Here is a 6,370-nt window from a genome sequence, read left to right on the forward strand (position 1 = left end):
ATATAATTAAAAATTGTTGGAATTAAAACATCAGACTGAAAATTTTGAAGACTGATATAAAATATTATTCATTTTTCTACTAAAATATTGACAGTTTTATCATTGTCTTCCATATAAAAATTCTGAAATTTTGAATTAATTATCCAATTCATCCATATGTTATCAATGGACAAAAAATTAACCACTGTATTTGAAAATAAATTTTCCAATTGTGGATAAAAAATATTCACATCACCCAAAAAAAATATCTTCTAACAAAAGTTTTATTCCTTCGTAAGTAAGCGACCATTTGAATCAACAATATTGACAATGGCATTTTGGTTCGCTGATTAATCATATTTTAAGGGTAATTAATTAATTAATTAATTAATTATTAACCATTTGCTTAGACGCTTTGCAGCTAACATTTCGGACAATGCATGGCTGATGTAATCTTGGCCGTCCATGTCATCATCAACATTATTTAAGAACCGAACTGTAATTCTCACATTAATTTCTGTTTCTTTTAAAACTTTCACAAATCACAATGATGTTTTTCTATCAAATCACTCTTTTTCAATCAAACCTCCCTTTTAGTGTTCCATTTTCTTAACCCTTTAATAACTTCAAACTCATTTATTCAAATTCACAATAGGTAATCCATCGCTGCTTTACAGTAACTAAGTTATTATTCAATAACTTGTTATTTAAGAATTATTTGTTTTAAATCATCATGAGTAACTGATTTTTTTAAATATTACTAATGTATGTTAACTTATTTTATATGTTACTTTGATGGTGAGTATGATAGAGAAACTCTTTTTAAATGGATGATATCTAAAATTAACATACATAATTTTGAACCATAAGATAATATTTGATAATCTCATTAAGTAACTAATAAAAAATTTAGCCAATAACAAGTTAACAAGTATTTTTGAATTGCACTCCATACTAATTAATTGTCACTAATTAATTAGTAATTATTTAAAATTTATTTTTAAAAGATACAAAATTAATAGTTATTAATTATAGTTATTTAAAATTAACTGGTGAGAATTGTTTAACTTAAAAGGTTAATTAAAGTTTAAGAAACGATGATATGCAGCCATGTCAAATGAAAGTAACATGACATCATTTCAAATAACGTTGCCATTAAAACAGGGAAGAACCTATGTACTCACAAGTAACCAAAATTCTTTTTATCACTTGGAACTTGCATGCTTATTGTTTTAATGGAAAAGCTTCACAAAAAGAATGACAAACTTAAAGGATAGTCCCCTTATTGTCATATCCTCATTCTTAAGATAGCGTTTGAAAAAACAGGGACTAAAACTGAGATGGGGGAGGAGGATTGGGTAAAAAAAAAAAAAAAAAAGTAAAAAACTAAATTACAAGCAAGAACGAAAAAATTATCTTAATTGATGACCTACCATGCATATTAATTAATGTGGTATTATTTTAATGAAATAGATCAAATATTTATTTTGCTTTAAGAGGCTCGGAGCTAACAACCAATTCTTTTTTTTTAAGAATATCTATTTTTAATATATAAAAGTAGATACTAAATACATAAGTTTACCCATATTATTTTTAAGACATTTTTCTTCTCCTACTAATGTTATGTAAACTCCAGTTAAATTAGTAGATAATTAGTCAATAAATTAATTTTTAATAAGGAGGATTAGAAATGTGAATATTATATTAAATTAGGGTAGAGCTCATTGAAACGAGAATTTTGACACTAATTTTGAAGAAAACGGTCTAAAATTGGACCGAAAAAACCAAACCAATTGAACTGGACCCGAACCGGACTATCGGTCCAACCGGACCAGCCCATTAAAAAGAGCCACGGGCTCTTCTTTCCCTCATTTCCTCAGCGACACAACTGAGCTCCAGGGAGAGGAAAGGGATGCCGAACCCTTACGGCAAAGTTCCAAATCCTGTAACTCCTCCGTTTGAGCTCCAATCGCCGCACTGTTTGCGGCCACGCGTTCACCGCGTTGAGCTCTACATTTCTACCGGAACAATTTCTAACTTGCTATTCCACTTCAGCCTCTCATTTCCCCCAATTTTCGAGTTTTGAGAAGGGGTGTTGAATTTCTTTGATTTTTGATATTTTAGGATCCAATTAGTTTGAGGAAAACATTCACTCTTACTTATGTGAAGCTTTGATAAGGTGAGGATACGATAATTCTATTTTATTTTTATTGAATTTGAGCTTTGAGTATTAAATTGGATATATATGTGTTATGAATGTGTATTAGGTTGTGAATAAATAATTGGAGCTTGAAATTGTGAATACTGGAACTTGGAGGAAGCGGATTAGTTGAGTTTTGAGGGGCTGTCTTGGTTTTGAATAAATAGCTTTGGTCGTTACGTGGAAATCGGCCAAGGTATGGTTTAGGTTTCTTGCATTTAATATATAATGTTCTGTGAAAACTTAGGCTAGACGACCATAAGATAAGTTGAAATGCAGGTGTATGTTTAATGTTTAGTAATTTGTTGATGAATATATTTGGTTGAAGTTTATTGAATAATTAGTTATTAATTTTGGATGGTGAATGTTGTTATGTTAATTTGGAGAGAATTATGGTTGAATGTTATTGTTGATGAACATGGTTGGTTTGGTGCTTGTTGATTAACTAATGATTTGGTGAATTATTGATTTGAGGTATAACTATTGTGGAGGTTGTTGTGATAATGAGGTATTTTGTGTTAAAAGCCTAGGATTTGTGAACTATGATTCTTAGTTGAGTTTTAGGTTGTTGGATTTGAATATTGTATGAGTATAATTATTTATCTGAGGTAGATTTATTGTGGTGATTGTTATGATGATGAGGAAGGGTATGTTGAATTGAAAAGAAAGCAGGTTTGGACCCGAAAATGGTGGCAAAATTCGAGTTTTAGAGGAGATGCTGCCGAAATTTTATAAAAATTAGAGATTTTGTTTATATGATTATTTAAAAAGATTTAGATTCAAAGGTTATATGGTTTGATTTTGAGTTATTAAAAAAATGAGCATGTTTTAAGTTTGATTCATTTAGAAAAGAATGAATTATGTTTTGAATTGGAACTATTGATGGACGGAATGGGAGGTGTGATAATGAAAGAAAATGATTGAATATGATTGATGTATGATGATGAATGAGATACGATTGAGAATGATGTGGATGTTGATGAATTATAATTGAATTATTTACATGGCTTGAATAATTTAATGATCTGAGATACGAGGTTCCCTGGATTAAGTGCCGTGGCTTGCCACCACGTGTACCAGGTTGAAAACTCGATACTCTGTTGACCCTATGACGTAAGTGTGACCGGGCACTATATAAATTTCTGAGAATGTTACTCCATTGAGTAATATTGATTATTTGAGATAAAGTTATGCATAGACTCTTGGGGATGCACGTCGGGGGACAGTCTAAAGACAATTCAGACTTGTTGGGTTGGCTGGATAACCGACAGATGAGCCTCATCAGCCATAGGACAGGCATGCATCATCTGCATATTACTTGAATTACTTGCTTGTGCATTAGTTGGGTGTGCCTAACTGTATTTGCCATGTTAAATGTGTAATTGTTACCTGCTATATTTGTAACCTTCTTGTGCTTGCTTATATCTGCTTAACTGTCTGTGAAATACTGAAGAAAGTGGAGGTATGGAGGAATGACAATATGGGATTTAGATTTAAGGTTAAGTTAAGTCAAGTTTAGGTATTCTTAGAAAACCACCTTTTATGGCTTCTGATTTAATACTTTAAGCTCTATAATCTGAGTGTCGGCGTTCTAGGATTGCCTCTGGCATTCCCAAAACCTTATATATTATGTGTGTGGCACCTTTACCATACTGAGAACCTCCGGTTCTCATTCCATACTATGTTGTTATTTTTCAGATGCAGGTCAAGAGACATCTCGTTAGGCGTCTAGACTCTTGAAGCGGAGTGGTTACAGGGCTATTTTGTTATGCTATGATGTATATATATATGTACTCGGTTTTCTCTCCGCATATCTTGTTCTTTTGATCCTCCTAGAGGTCTATGGAGAGGCAGGATTATGTATATGTACTTTTGGGTTTTGGATATGTAAATATTCTCCGGCCAGTCTTGACTTCGCAGACTGAGTTAGGAGCTTGTTATTTTGTATCTTTGGCACTCTATTCCTACTTTTGTTATCATATGTTTAATAGTTATGGTTTTCTTAGCGTGCAGATTAACTCGTTCCTTGAGCGTTGCGCTTTTATTTTGCGATTTTTGCTTCCTCTATTCTTCAAGACTCCTAGCATATTACAATTCTTCTGCTATTATATGTACTCATTTTATTTTAGAGGTCGTAATACCACACCACCTCTGTTTTACGACTTAAGCGTAAAGCTTAGTGTGGTAGGGTGTTACATGCTATGTCAGTAATATTGCTTATTTGGCAAAATTTTAGAATCAATCACTTAATTTTTGTTAAATCATCTATTATTTTCAAATCAGCAAAATATATACATATATATAAAACAATACAATAATTACCAACGAAAATAATTAGAAATTAATAGCGTCTAACTAAATTTGTAACTTACAAAGACATTAAATTCATATTTCTATATTTATTATATCTTACTGTTGTAAACAATACAATAAATTTATAATTCTATTAATTAATTTATTAATTTCTATAAATAAATCATTCAATGTAATAAACATCCATATTACAAATGTCATAATAATATTATTAATCATAATAAATTTTACGTTACAAATATTCAAATTCCATACTATTTGAACTACTTATATAAGTCTCTTATTACTATTCCTTCAAATAACATCAAATTTAGTACAAAAAATTTAAAAAATTTATTTTCAAACTACACACCATCTCAAACTTACTCAATGGAGATAATTATATTGAATGTGAAAAGTGTAAGAAGAAATGATATGAAAAAGGAGATAACTACATTTGTGGCACTGACACATGTAATCAAACACACACTATCCAACAATAAGGTAACTCTATATAATTTTCATAATCTCATCTATCAAATTATTAGTTACTAACTCAATACTTATTTTAGGTTCGAAATTCAATTAAAGGTTTCAGATCAAAGTGGTACAACAATTTTTGTACTATTTGATGACGAAGCAAAAAAAATTGTTGAGTACAACTATTTCAAATCTAATGGTACTCCATAAAAGTAATGACATTGAAACACCACCCAATTGAAAAATTTGTGCAACCTCACTTATATTTGAAGTCAATGTAAATTATTTTAATCTTAAAGAAAGTTCTAAACAATACACTCTTACCAAGATATTTATTCCAACAAAAAATACTAAACCTCAACGGCTCAACACTCATTACAACAAATAAAACAGGTAATACTAAAAAAATTACTTATTTTTGCTATTTTAGACATTATTTTATTTCTAATTTAAATTATTCATTGATTATAGGAACTAACTTCGCCAACACTAATATTATTATGAAGATCACATACCCATCAATAGATTAAGGAGAAAAAAACTATACAAATTCAAGGCATATAAAAAGTGCATATAACTCAACAATTCACAAAGAACATGTCTTCACAAGAATCTACACAAAAAGAAGAAAGTAACAACTCTAACAACAACCAATAAAAAAAAGGAGGACGAGCGCCACATAAGAAAACTAAGTTTATCGGCTAAAACAAATGCAAAAATCAAACCACCAAATAAAAATGTCATTTTGTACATACAATTCTAATATTCAAATCTTTTTTTACTATAAATTATTTTAAATAAAATACCTTTTAAATTTAACTTTAATTTACACATTTAATTTAATTCTATAAAATATAACAATTTTTAATATTTATTATATATTATTATTAAATATTAATTTACACCCGCGCGATGTCATTCTAGTTAATTAGAATAAGTAAATAAACAAATAAGGGGGAGAGAAGATTGACACTAATTAATCTATTAAAGGAGAACTAACAAGAGTGTTGAAAATGTCACTAGGGTTGAAATCATGACCACCATTCTCATAGTTGGCTCATAATTGGCAGCAGAGTCAATTGTTAAAGCTTCTAATCTTAGCATGCTTTGATTTTAGTCAAAGTCAATTCTTCTTTGGAATGAATTTTTTCATTTTAGTGGTAGCTGGACAGGAGGCATGCCTCTAATTAAAATTTAGTTTTCCAAATGTTTTAATCTCGAAATCTATACCTCATAATAAAGGTTATTAATTAATTTTAATCAATAAATTAAAAACCTCACTAGATTAATTGTTTAAATTAAGATTGTTATGTCATCATATTAGTCCATTAAAGGTGATTTAATATAGCAGTAATCCATCAAGGAAATTAAAACATGCATCTTTTTTTTTTTAAAATTAATATGTTCAATTATTTTTTA

The 6,370-nt window shown here is 29.6% G+C and overlaps 1 long non-coding RNA gene across 1 annotated transcript; it reads left to right on the top strand.

Annotated features, from left to right (window-relative positions):
* Window positions 1,861–4,075, top strand: LOC110269923. Its single transcript, XR_002358769.1, has 3 exons — window positions 1,861–2,158; window positions 2,247–2,375; window positions 3,878–4,075. It is a non-coding gene; the product is annotated as an uncharacterized LOC110269923 (long non-coding RNA).

Source organism: Arachis ipaensis, chromosome B03 (genome assembly GCF_000816755.2).
Source record: "Arachis ipaensis cultivar K30076 chromosome B03, Araip1.1, whole genome shotgun sequence".
NCBI lineage: Eukaryota > Viridiplantae > Streptophyta > Magnoliopsida > Fabales > Fabaceae > Arachis > Arachis ipaensis.